The sequence below is a fragment of the Hylobates moloch genome, unplaced genomic scaffold (genome assembly GCF_009828535.3).
Source record: "Hylobates moloch isolate HMO894 unplaced genomic scaffold, HMol_V3 SCAFFOLD_16, whole genome shotgun sequence".
Classification (NCBI taxonomy): domain Eukaryota; kingdom Metazoa; phylum Chordata; class Mammalia; order Primates; family Hylobatidae; genus Hylobates; species Hylobates moloch.
Genome location: NW_026652291.1, coordinates 69,046,442 through 69,059,243, shown reverse-complemented (window position 1 = coordinate 69,059,243; position 12,802 = coordinate 69,046,442). Strand labels below are relative to the sequence as shown.

The 12,802-nt window shown below is 40.9% G+C and overlaps 1 protein-coding gene and 2 non-coding genes across 5 annotated transcripts in view; 1 reads left to right on the top strand and 2 right to left on the bottom strand.

Moving 5' to 3' along the window:
• Nucleotides 1-11,038, bottom strand: part of AKAP6 (A-kinase anchoring protein 6) — a 621,223-nt gene extending 610,185 nt beyond the window's left edge. For all 3 annotated transcript variants that reach the window (XM_032179906.2, XM_058429369.1, XM_032179908.2), the window contains exon 1: nt 10,923-11,038. The gene's annotated coding sequence lies outside the window, so the exon portion shown is untranslated. The remainder of the gene's footprint in view (nt 1-10,922) is intronic.
• A 328-nt stretch (nt 11,039-11,366) lies between these two features.
• On the top strand, nt 11,367-11,474 carry LOC116456398 (U6 spliceosomal RNA). The gene has a single exon (XR_004244632.1). It is a non-coding gene; the product is annotated as a U6 spliceosomal RNA (small nuclear RNA).
• A 1,007-nt stretch (nt 11,475-12,481) lies between these two features.
• On the bottom strand, nt 12,482-12,588 carry LOC116456517 (U6 spliceosomal RNA). Its single transcript, XR_004244728.1, has one exon. It is a non-coding gene; the product is annotated as a U6 spliceosomal RNA (small nuclear RNA).
• Nucleotides 12,589-12,802: the final 214 nt, after the last annotated feature.

The window sequence follows — 12,802 nt, the reverse complement described above, 5'->3', positions numbered from 1 at the left end:
AGAATGGCATGAACCCGGGAGGCGGAACTTGCAGTGAGCCGAGATGGTGCCACTGCACTCCAGCCTGGGCGAGAGAGCAAAGAAAAAAAAGTTCAAGGCCTCAGCCTGGCCAATATGGTGAAACCCTGTCTCTACTAAAAATACAAAAATTAGCTGAGTGTAGTGGCGGTTGCCTGTAATCCCACTACTCAGGAGGCTGAGGCGGAAGAATCGCTTGAACCCGGGAGGTGAAGGTTGCAGTGAGCCGAGATCGTGCCATTGCGCTCCCGCCTGGGTAACGAGAGAGAGAGACTGTCTTAAAAAAAAAAAAAAAAAAGCTCAAGGTCAAAGTTCATTGAGCAAAATAAATCTAATTTAGTCTAAGGAAACCACCAAAGGGCAGTTTAACTCTGTGACAAAATAGAAGAATGGAAGGTCCTCCTCTAATCAGCATCAGTCCAATTGATTTCCCTTCCCATAAGCAACTCTAGCCATTGCTTATGGGAAAGGATTTATAATAGTCAATGTAGCAAAATCTCCTTTACCAAAGTAAGTTCTGTGACCATTGAAATTTCTAATGAATATATTTTGAGAATATATCATCAAAGGCAAGAGTAAAGAAATTGTGTGTAAATAATGGACTGTAGGCAATATTTTGGAGTAATGAGGAGTGCAGTCGATAGAAAAGAAAGTTCTAATGTGGAAGGCAGAGAATCACTACTGTTTCTTAAATAGATGTGTGACATGGTGAAAACGGTGTTTGTACAAATGACAATTACGCACAAAAGGGATTACAGGAAGAGGAGAGAAGCTAGACGACTTCTGTTTTTGGTGGTGGTTCTTTTTTTTTTTGAGACACAGTCTCACTCTGTCACCCAGGCTGGAGTGCAGTGGCACGTTCTCAATTCACTGCAACCCCCACCTCCCGGGTTCAAGCAATTCTTATGCCTCAGCCTCCTGAATAGGTGAGATTATACAGGTGTGCATCATCAGGCCTGGCTAATTTTTTGTATTTTAGTAAAGATGGGATTTCACCACGTTGCCCAGGCTGGTCTCCAACTCCTGAGCTCAAGCAATCTGCCCACCTTGGCCTCCCAAAGTGCTAGAATCCACAGGCATGAGCCACCATGCCCAGCCTTAATGCTAGAAGATTTTTGGATAGTTCAGGTATGAGGCAGCACGGGTGGGGGCTTAGAGCTCCAAGAGAATGAGATGTAATGTGAATGAAGCCTGGAGAGGAGGAACCAACTGGACTTTGTGAATAACTCCATGAGAGAGGAGGAGGAGGCCCAAGAAGAAAGGAGGAAGGCAGAATGGAGGAGGAAGAAGATGACTACATTTTCAAAACTTTGGTCTAGGCAAGGTAACAGGGAAAAGAAACCTGTATGGACTTGTGGAAGGTTAGTTTTAGGCTCCTCGAATGTAAGATAAAAGAAAAAAAAAAAGCAAAGATTAAAAACCAGGCCAACCATTGGAGAACACAGTGATTTACAAAGGGTAGCTAGCCCACAGAGCCCTGCATCAGAATCCCCTGGGTGCCTGTTCAGATACAGATTCCAGGGCTCCTCTCCAGACCTACTAAACCACAGTTCCCAGTGTTGGGACCCAGGAATCTGGATCATATGAGTTTACAGAAGGGACATACTGAGCACACTGGAGTGTATCCCCTATTGAACCAGAGATGCACATATGCACACTCTGTATACCAAATCCCAAGTGGCGAAGCTTACCCAAGGTTATTTAAGTAGAAGCAAGATCCAAGCACTAAGGCTGGGGGTCTCAGTGGTTATGGGTTATGGGTTATGGATAGAGCAGCCAATGAAGGATACAGGAAACAAGAAGTTTATAAACTTAGCATGAACCAGGATTATACATTATCACAAGAATGAGGACATTTCTAGTGGAAGCATCATTGGATAGTTGAATGTTGGGTTTTGCCCCACCACCCCCCTCTGAAGTACTAGGTGACTATACTGGAACCTTAACAGCTGACTAAGAATACAGTTTGAGCCTGCTGATACTCACTCTAGACAATAACAAAGATCAATTGGCTAATAGTAGGTACAAGTAGTAAAACATTTAAGTCTTAATTTCCTCAAAGAGACACCAGATCTTACCTCTCTCATTTTCATCATGTATTTAATAAACAGGACCCAAATGTACAAAACGTTTGTGTTAAAAAAATTAAGAAACATGTTAAACAGATAATACCTAATATTCTAAGCTTTGAGTGGCGGGGAAGGTGACTGGCCCTAAGTTTGCTTTTCCTTAAAGTTACACCGTTTCCTTTCCAATGTTGTTGTTTTTAACTGGTCATAATTTCCAAGATAACAGCTGACTACTGAGTTGTATTCCTCAGCTTAAGAACTGTAGGCAAGTGCTCTTCAGGATGTAGTGAAGGTCTCTGATGCAAATGCCCAAATGTTTTTGAATTAATGAATTATAAAAATCCAGCCGGGCATGGTGGCTCACACCTGTCATCCCAGCATTTTGAGAGGCTGAAGTGGGCAGATCACCAAGTCAAGAGATTCAGACCATCCTGGCCAACATGGTAAAACCCCATCTCTACTAAAAATACAAAAATTAGCTGGGTGTGGTGGCATGTGCCTGTAGTCCCAGCTACTCGGAAGGGTGAGGCAGGAGAATCACTTGAACCCAGTAGGCAGAGGTTGCAGTGAGCTGAGATTGTGCCACTGCACTCCAACCTGGAGACAGAGCAAGACTCTGTCTCAAAAAAAAAAAAAAAAAATTAAAAATTAAAATAAATTTAAAAAATTCCAATCACCGCAAATCTTAAAATTGAAAAGTTTCTCACCACAACAGCAATTTACACACCTGCTATGCTTTGCAATGTACAAGGCACAAGCGTTTCTCACAGATCTTTCTGTCAACCCTAAAAGGCAAGCAGAGTAGTTATTATCCCCATTTCACAAGAGAATGTGGGTTGTTCAAGGGCTGGGACTGGGGTTTGAACTCTGACCATCAGACCAAAATATTGTTCCATGACACCCAAAACACACAATTAATTAAAAAGAGATTGTTTTTCACTCTGTAAAAATAATTGGACAGGAAGATTTGATTAATAAATGTTTTACTTGCAGTTAACACTATCAAATACGACAACAGGGGCAGCCTCAGTTTTTTTGGTAGTTGAAACTTAGACTTCCTGGGAAACAAAAACCTTCATGAGCTGTGTGAATGAACAGAGTTGACGGGGGGAGTGAAATCACAGCGTCTATTAATAAAGAGATGTGAAATGTAAAGGCTTTATGCACCTTGGGTCCTGGCATGAGAAATTAACTCCTACCCACCTTTACAACCCAGGAATATACAGAGCCATTCCTAGAAGCAGTGAGGCTGGCCCATAGAGGCGATCACGTATGAGGGCCTGAACAGCCTCCAGGGGAAGAAGTGAGTGGAGGCTCATAATAGGAGTCCAGGGGTGTTTGTCACTCAGACCCACTGTTCTAGAATGATTCAGGTTAAACCTAACTAGAGTAGAAGTGGCTAAGATTAAAAAGTTAATTACAGGCTGGGCGTGGTGGCTCATGCCTGTAATCCCAGCACTTTGGGAGGCCGAGGTGGGCAGATCATGAGGTCAGGAGATCAAGACCACCCCGGCTAACACAGTGAAACCCTGTCTCTACTAAAAATACAAAAAAATTAGCCGGGTGTGGTGGCGGGCGCCTATAGTCCCAGCTACTCAGGAGGCTGAGGCAGGAGAATGGCGTGAACCTGGGAGGCGGAGCTTGCAGTTAGCTGAGATCACACCACTGCACTCCAGCCTGGGTGACAGAGCAAGACACCATGTCAAAAAACAAAAAAAAAAGTTAATGTCAAAGAATAATCTCATTAATAGCTTTCTAAGACCCTGAGAACCCAAGACAACATTGTTTTGTGATACTGATTGCGCTGAAGAGCAGCATGAGAAGACACCACGGTGTAGAACTTATTTCTGAAATCGCCCCCATGTGAGCAGAGCCTGTCTTACCATGAAGTAAGTGAGGTAGAGTCATGGAAAGATGTTGTTACAGTTGTGCGACTTTATTATACATTAATTCATTCGGAAAGTATTGAGGTCAGACTTTGTGGCAGGCATTGTAGACAGTTGGAATACGGCAATAAATAGAACAGATGAAGTCTTGCTCTTTGGAAATGTTATTCTAGTTGGGGAAGACAGAAAGCAAGCAAAGAAATAAATACGTGTGTGATGGAAAGAGCTGCCACGAAAAAAGTAAAGCAGGATAAAGGGAATGTGACTTGGCAAAATACAAGTTGTGTTTCTGCTTTAAATCTTTTTTTATAAATCATTGAAAATCCATTTGAATAATCTTAGTAGTTGTGAATGTTGAGGATCATTTCATAATGATAACAGAATCAATTCATCAAGAAGACACAGCAATCCTAAATATGTATGTAACAGGAGAATTTCAAAATACATGAAGAAAAAAATGTCAGAACTGAAAGGTCAGATTGAGAACTCTGGAATTACAGCTGGAAATTTAAACAGTCCTCTCTGAATAACGGATGAAAGATATACAGAAAATCAGTAAGGATATGCATGATTTGAACATTATCAACTAAGTTGGCTAAATAACCCATGTGACAAAGAAAAATATTTAAAAATATAAACACAGTACAATAAAATTTGTAGGATTCAGCTAAAGTAGTGCCTAGAAAGAAATGTATGGCTTTAAATGTTTGTATTAGGAAAGAAAAAAGGTCTAAAATTAACAATCTAAACTTCTACCATAAGAAACCAGAGAAAGAAGAGGCAATTAAACCAAGAGTAAACAAAAGGGAGGAAATAATAAAGAGCAGAAATCAACAGAAAATGAACAATTCTATTTTGGGTTTCCAAAAAACCCAAAAACTGTTTTTTCAAAAAATGTAATAAAACTGATAAATTTCTGGCCAGATGGATCAAGAAAATATGAGAGAAAATACAAAATACCAACATCAGCAATGAAAGAGACCACACTGCAAATACTACAAAAATTAAAAGAAAATAAGGTAATATGAAAAATTTCATGCTGCTACTTTAGGACAAAACTACTCTTTTCCTTGAAAAAAACAGAAGCACACACAGAGTTATATTTCTTTGAAATAGCTGTTTCTAAGTGTAGTCAACCATGTAACTATCACTTTTAACCAAAGTAACTTCTATTTTGCAGAGAAAAGTGGGGGACTGGATAATTGTAAACTGTCACAACCCAGCATTTTATCAGATTAGCAGAGGTGGTCAATATGCATAACACAACTTTCTACAGTGGCTAATATCCCTAATACAACTTCTCAAAGTGGCAAAAATAAACACATTCCTTAATATGTCCCAAAGAGATAGCCTGTCTATAGCATATAAAAATAAAAAGCAGAAGTAAGGCTATAATTATGCTTAATAACTAATATTTTAATTGTTACTTAGAAAGTATCTAGATATGCACTGATTTTTCCATTAAGTAGCCCAATTTAAAACCAATCCAAGACTTTAATTTACCTAGATCTCGGAAACTTCTCTTCAATCTGACATGCTACAGACCTATGACTAACGAAAAGTTCACCAAAACAAGTAGCAACCTGGTCAAACACAAATTTACATTTTTCATAAGCAAGCATTAAGTAGAAGTAATGCAAGCTTATTTGATCAGTAAACCTGCATACACTTAGAAAAACATACCCAGGCACAATAAAAATCTACACTTGTATTATATATAACACTGATAAGTCAAAGAAGACACAGCTGTTTTTACTAAACCAAATTAATACAACAGTCTAGTTTGCCAAAGATTTGCCTAAATTATGTGAATTTGAATTCTTAAAATGTTCCTAAGCTGGTCGCTTTTGGAATACTTTTTAAATCTAGCACATTGAAATTTTTAGAAATTCCATTTATTTTCTGGGAATTATTGGCATACTATGCTTATGTAAGCATTTATTCATCTCTTAAACCAGCAGTCTCCAACTTTTTTGTCACCAGGGACTGGTTTCCTGGAAGACAAATTTTCCCTGGGGTTGGCGGGGTAGATGGTTTGGGGATGAAACTGTTACACCTCAGATCATCAGGCATTAGATTCCCATAAAGAAGGTGCAACCTAGATCCCTCACAAGTGCAGTTCACAATAGGGTTTGTACGCCTATGAGAATCTAATGCTGCTGCTGATCTGCCAGGAGGCAGAGCTCAGGTTGCAATGCTCAAATGCCCTCTGCTCACCTCCTGCTGTGCAGCCGGGTTCCAAACAGGTCACATACGGGTACCAGTCCATTGCCTGGGGGTTGGGGACCTTTGTCTTAAATCAGTCAGAACCGGACTCCTTTAATGTAGGAGATTTCATAATCTAAGTTGTTAACACCCTCTGGATTTAAGAAAGCATTACACATTCATATAATTAGATAAAGACTTTTCTGAATTACAAATATGCAGATATAGAGTTTATAGCTTTAATTCTAAAATTTCACTCATGGGTCAAGAATAAACACAGAAGCACAAAAAAAATTACCAATTCAGATATCAAAGGGCTGTTCCCCTTCTTGATGGGCACAATATTCTTAAATGATTTGAGCCCAAAATGGACAAAAGGTGTATAAACAAGACTAATAAACTAGTTTCTCTATAGTCTCTGACCCAACAGAGACTAGATCTCTATAAATATTAATCCATTCACAGAGCTTACCAAATGATTAGACCATGGCACCAAATTCCCAATCATTGTTTCCACCCAGTACAGCAGACACACTGGCTGGAAGCAAAACAAAGACAAACCACAAACTTAATAGAGAAAAATATTAAAATTAGAAAAACAGAGTCACCAAAGTTCCATTGTCACTTGGCAGCCAAGAAAAAAATGTGTTTGGGCTTTAAGCAGCCCACAAGCTAGTCTGGTGAAACGTATATCTGGTTTTGTTTGATGAATCCAATAGACAACTCATTGGAAGACCTCCAAACTTTTAAAAACACAATTTTTTTTTAAAGTGGATAAAATCATGCCTCTCATACAGATAAAAAATGAACACATGTTAAAGATTTTGTGTATCATGAATCAATGCAGAAACACAGGAGATGTTACAACTAGTTCAAAAGAGAAATAAAAAAATTATGTGGAATAAAGGAAGTTGAATGTGCAAATGGAAGCAAAACCGGGTTCTTCCCAGTGGTGAAGAGAAGTCAACTGAACTTCCAGTCAGGTGAGAATTTGCACAGCTATAAACAGAAATTATTAACCGCCATCAGTTATCTACAATCTACAGAGTTGTAAAATAGCTTCCATAGAATGGGAATCAGATTTTGTATTTTCCAGACAATCCAGTTTTCTACCTGGGCACAAGTGTTTTTTCCATACAAATAACATCTATTTGTAAATAACATTTTTCTGAAATAACATTTCAGAAAAGTGGATGAGTGTATATAGAGTTAAATTTGTAGTAATTACAAGAAATTAAGAAGTTCCTCTCTGACATGGTTTTTTCCCTACCATAAAACAGAACATGAGGTTTTGTCCTACAAACCTATCTTCTACACATCAGGGAACTGGTTGCCGTGAAAGGGCTCCAAGCACCAAAATATCTCACATCAGCTTTACCAGAGTGACTTTCTCATTTCATTAAAAGTAGCCATTAAAACACAGATAGGTCATATGGGTGATATGCCAGTGATCCTCTGAATACATTGGCATAAGTCAATCCTCTGGAAACTGTAAGAAGTTGGGTCTGGGAATCTATCACTAAGAAAGCTTGAGAAATACTGTTCTAGTATATTTTAGTTTGTGGAGTTAATTAGCAGAGCCCTGAAGAAATAAAACCCAGACTGGTGAGTCTTTAAATATCCTTGCAATTGTAAGTGGGACATTTAGGAGGAGTCTTGGGGAGCCAGTGGGTGCATTATGAGGGAAGGGAGTATGGCCATAAAAGGAAGCCAGTAGCAAAGAAAGGGGCCTGGTGGGGAACTCGAAAAAAGCTTCACCTGATGTAGTGCGTCTGATGGAAAAGAAAGGAGAAGAGAGGAAAGAAAGAAGGGTGCTGACAAGCCCAAAGAAGATCTTATAAAGGCTGAGAGCTCACAGGAGGCGTGGAGAGAAAGACAGAGGCAGAGAGAGAATGCAAAAAGATATCTCACAGACACCCCGGCTGCACTCAGGACAATTAAATCAGAATCTCTTTCCAGGCACAGTGGTGTGCACCTGTAAACCCAGCTACTTGAGAGGCTGAGGCAGGAGGATCATTTGAACCCAGGAGTTCCAGACCAGCCTAAGCAACATAGTGAAGACCCTGTCTAAAAACAACAAAAATAACAAAGTCAGAATCTCCAAGGGAGGACTAAGTCACTCGTATTTTTAAAAGCTCTTGTGATTGCGACCTGCAGCGCGGGTTGATAACCTTTGTTCCCCACCTGGAGTGCACCAATTTCACACCAGGTGACGCTGGTCATTGACGCTGTGGTTCTAAATGACTCATCTGTTCCTTGCTAAAGAGGATGTGAGGATTTAGGATGAGTTTCTTCTTCTTTTTAATTAGAGCAAAATTCCTGAAGAGGAAATGCCCTGTGGTTTTTGACTTTCAATTGTGTCACATCACCAAATGTACCCTTTCTGTGAGTAAAAAGAAAAAGAACAAGGTCAGCTTTCTACTTAGTGTGTGCAGTCTTGTTTTGCAGTCAAATGAGCAGAACTCAGATATATAATTGTAAAATGGCAAGCTTGAGGTCTTTATCTTTTTCTTTGTAGTTTACTGCAAATAGTATGACCTAGTAATACTACAAGTGGTGCAGTGAAAACAGCAATGAATTCGGCATCAGAAGATGGTAGGACCAGTGGCCAATCTTACCCAGGGAGGTCACTACACTTCTATCAGCCTCAGTTTCCTCTTCCAAAAAATAAGATACATCTCTTTGGATCTAAAATATCATTGATTGAGAAATGCACCATAGTTTTACATGTCACAAAGGAAAGGCAGTTGTTTTATTTCAGTTAATGTAAATAGTTAAAATTATGTTTATTGATGAGTTCAAATGTTCCAGAATATAAAAATAAAACATTTGTCTCACTGAAAAAATCCTTTAAATAAATTTCTTAAAGCCAATTTGTTAATAATTCCTATTAAGTAATACTCATGGTGAGGGTGGCGGGGGGAGCGTGGTGGCTCATGCCTGTAATCCCAGCACTTTGGGAAGCTGAGGCAGGTGGATCACCTGAGATCAGGAGTTTGAGACCAGCCTGGCCAACACGGCGAAACCCCGTCTCTACTAAAAATATATAGCCGGGGCGTGGTGGAGCACACCTGTAGTCCCAGCTACTTGGGAAGCTGAGGCAGGAGAATCACTTGAACCTGGGAGGCACAGGTTGAAGTGAGCCGAGATCGCACCACTGCACTCCAGCCTGGTTGCCAGAGTGAGACTCCGTCTCAAAAAAAAAAAAAAAAAAAAAAAAAAAAGACTCATCGTTCTCAAATGAGTCAAATCATACAAAATATTATTTAATTAAATAGCCACCTACCTCATAACTTTCCTATAAGGATGTGATAAAGAACAGTATTTCCTCCTAAAAAAAAAAAACGTGATTGGAAATTCACATATGCTTAACCACGGGTACTAACACTAGAGTTGTTTTTCTCAAAATGCTAATACGGATCTTATTTTTGAGTTTAGCAGAAGCCAATAATGTTTTAATGTTGGAAGTGTGCAGTGTGAAGACATGCTAAACTCAAAAATGTTTAAGATCTCATATTTGCATTTGGCAAAAACAACTTTAATCTAGCCTAATAAAAGTAATTTGTTAGAACAAGTAACCAAACAACTATGGAAAGCACCTGGTCATGGGATCAAATGATCCAGAGACTCAAATGACATCAACATTCTTTCTTAATTTCTTTCCCTGATCTTATTATTCTCTCAATTCTCTTCCATGGGATACAGAACTTGGCCACCATAAGCCAGGGGTTACATCCTTGTAACTCACAAGTAAACTTATAACTCACAAACTCACAATGTTTGTTTATAAACATTGGTTAATGGGTACAAAGGCACAATTAAATAAGAGGGAAAAAATTCTGATGCTCTATTGCACGGTAGGGTGAAAATGGTTAACAATAAAATTTTGTACACCACAAAATAACTAGAAGAGAGGCTACTGAATGTTCTCACCACAGAGAAAGGATAAATGCATGAGGCGGTGGATACACTACCTTGATTGGATCGTTATACAACATAAATACGTATCGAAACATCGAATTGCACCCCATAAATATGTACAATTACAACGTGTCCTCAAAACAAAACAAAAAGCAAGCAAACCACCAGACCAGACCTTCTACTTGGATTGTTCATGGGTGTATACTAAAATCATTAAAGGAAAGATTTCTGGGAGACTTTATAGTGTGAGGGGTCAGACGGCTGACCCCACCTGCACCCACAGGTCAGGGGTAGGCATCATTCACACCGGGACAGTCAGCGGATACACGACTCTTGCTGAGGTGCAGTAAGCACACACCCCACCACTGTGTTTGACGCCGTGCAGGCTTCAAAACAAAACACAACACAACTGAACCAGAATCTAATAAGTCCATTACCCCTAACTATAAATTTTCAGGAAACATGGAGGCTAGAGAAACAAGTTAAACCACACCATCAGTAAGTAATGGGCCAAATCCCAAGATCTGCGACATTCCACAGGGCAAATATCCCTCAGTATATGAATGACATGAAGAAAAACGAGGCGAGGGCAATTAGAGGACAATAGAGACCCAGGGTCGTAGCAACCGAATACAACTTGGGAACTTGTTTGGATCTCTACGACAATTCGACCGTAATAAGGAATTTCTGAAATAAGGAAATTTGAAAGTAGACTGAATATTAGGTGCCATGAAGGAATTAACTTTTCTAGGTGTGACAATGGTAGGTTAATTACTTTAAAAAAAAAAAATTACTCATCAGAGGAAGTCAATGGTGAAACGACCTGTTCTAAAGGTGTCGCGCCGACCCCGGGCCGGCTCTCTCGGTGCCGCAGCAGCCTCGTTATCAGGGTGTCTCCAGCTAGCCCGGGCGCCGGACCCCGCCGCGCGCTCAGAGGCGGCCGCAGCATCGGCAGCTCCCGGCATGCTCCGCGGGCTGAGCTCCGCGGCACGAGAACTCAAAGCCCCGGGCCTGGGTACCACGCGGGGCCCCTTACCCAAGGTGCCCCGGGCTCTCATTTGCATGTCCCACCCAACAGGTAAACCTGAAAAGTCAGTCGCGGCCAGGTACGGCCTGGCGGTCAGAGCACCAAACATACGAGCCTTGTGATGAGTTCCGTCGCATGAAATTCTCCTAAAGGTTCCAAGATGGACAGGAAAGCGCGAGGTTCGATCACCGTACGTGTAACAGGTGAAAGACTCCCATGCCTTATAAGGCCTGGAGCTTAAGTTGGTTCGGCAACATATATACTGAAATTGGAACCACATTAGAGAAATTTACCATTTGGCTCCTGCGCAAGGATGAGGCCCGGGTTCGTGAAGCGTTCCATACTTTGCGCAGTCTGTCAAGATCATTTCAGTATCTGCTAATTAGTATTAAGGAAACAGTGTGAATCTAAACAAAAACGGGTGGCGCCCAATGACAAAATTGTTTTCATTACAAAAAATCTGTGAAATATATGAGGTGGGAACGGAGCAGAGTCACCCGTGGAATGTTGTGTGCGAATAGATCGTTAATACGCATTTTGGAAATGGAGAAAGGTCACCTTGTGCCTTCTTCACTTAACTTTTCATTCTGAAATAGACTTACGGTCTTGTCTCACCAAACAACACAAACTTCAGAGCCCCAGCTTGTTTGGCTTTTGTTCAATAGAAGACCAACTGGCATATGAATTGTTCAATAAATCCTTACTAAATCTTTCCTAAACTAATAAATATCTACTAAAGGAAGGAAACAGCGCTCATTTCTTGCGCCTACTTTGCGCCATTCTCCATCATCTTAGACCTGAGTGCTTACACCCTCTTTGTCTTAGACTGCGAGCTGCACAAAGGAAAGGAATGTTACTAAGGGCTGGTATTATTGGAAATCAATGTTCATCTTTGCCTATAGATTCAAGAGCTCCAGGACCCATTTGAAAACTGGCCACAAGTAGCAAGCCCATCTGGATCTGTTTTCACGAGTCTTCTGTTTTCATGTATCCTCTAAGAAGTACTTAGAAAGGGCCGGTTTACATAAATCGGACAGATTCTGTGATGGGAAATTTGATTAGGAGGAATGTTCATTGCCCAGCCTGAAAGCATATTTTAATCAATGAAAACAAGTATTTGGACGCAGATACGAGGATCACCTAGGTAACTTAATAGTAACGTGACCAGGCGCCTTGAAGATGGAGGCTGTCGAGGAAGTGAGCCCACTCGGCGACAGGACCGGTGGGAGGCCCAGACAGCATTGTAGGTGTCCACCGGGCCAAGTTCGCGGGCAAGAAAATGCACGCCCAGAAAGATCTTGAGCAACCTTTACAAACACCACCGTATCTTGTCCAACGACTTTCGTTGAACCGCGCAAAATATGGAACGCTTCACGAATTTGCGTGTCATCTTTGCGCAGGGGCCATGCTAATCTTCTCTGTATCGTTCCAATTTTAGTATATGTGCTGCCGAAGCGAGCACGCCACTAACTCTGTCCCCAGGCCTTATAAGGCACGGGAGTTTCTCACCTCTTATAGTTACGGTAACCGAACCGCGCGCTTTCCTGTCCATCTTGGAGCCTTTAGGAGAATTTCATGCAACGGAACTCATCACAAGGCTCGTACGTTTGGTGCTCTGACCGCCAGGCCGTACCTGGCCGCGACGACCTTTCAGGTTTACCTGTTGGGTGGGACAT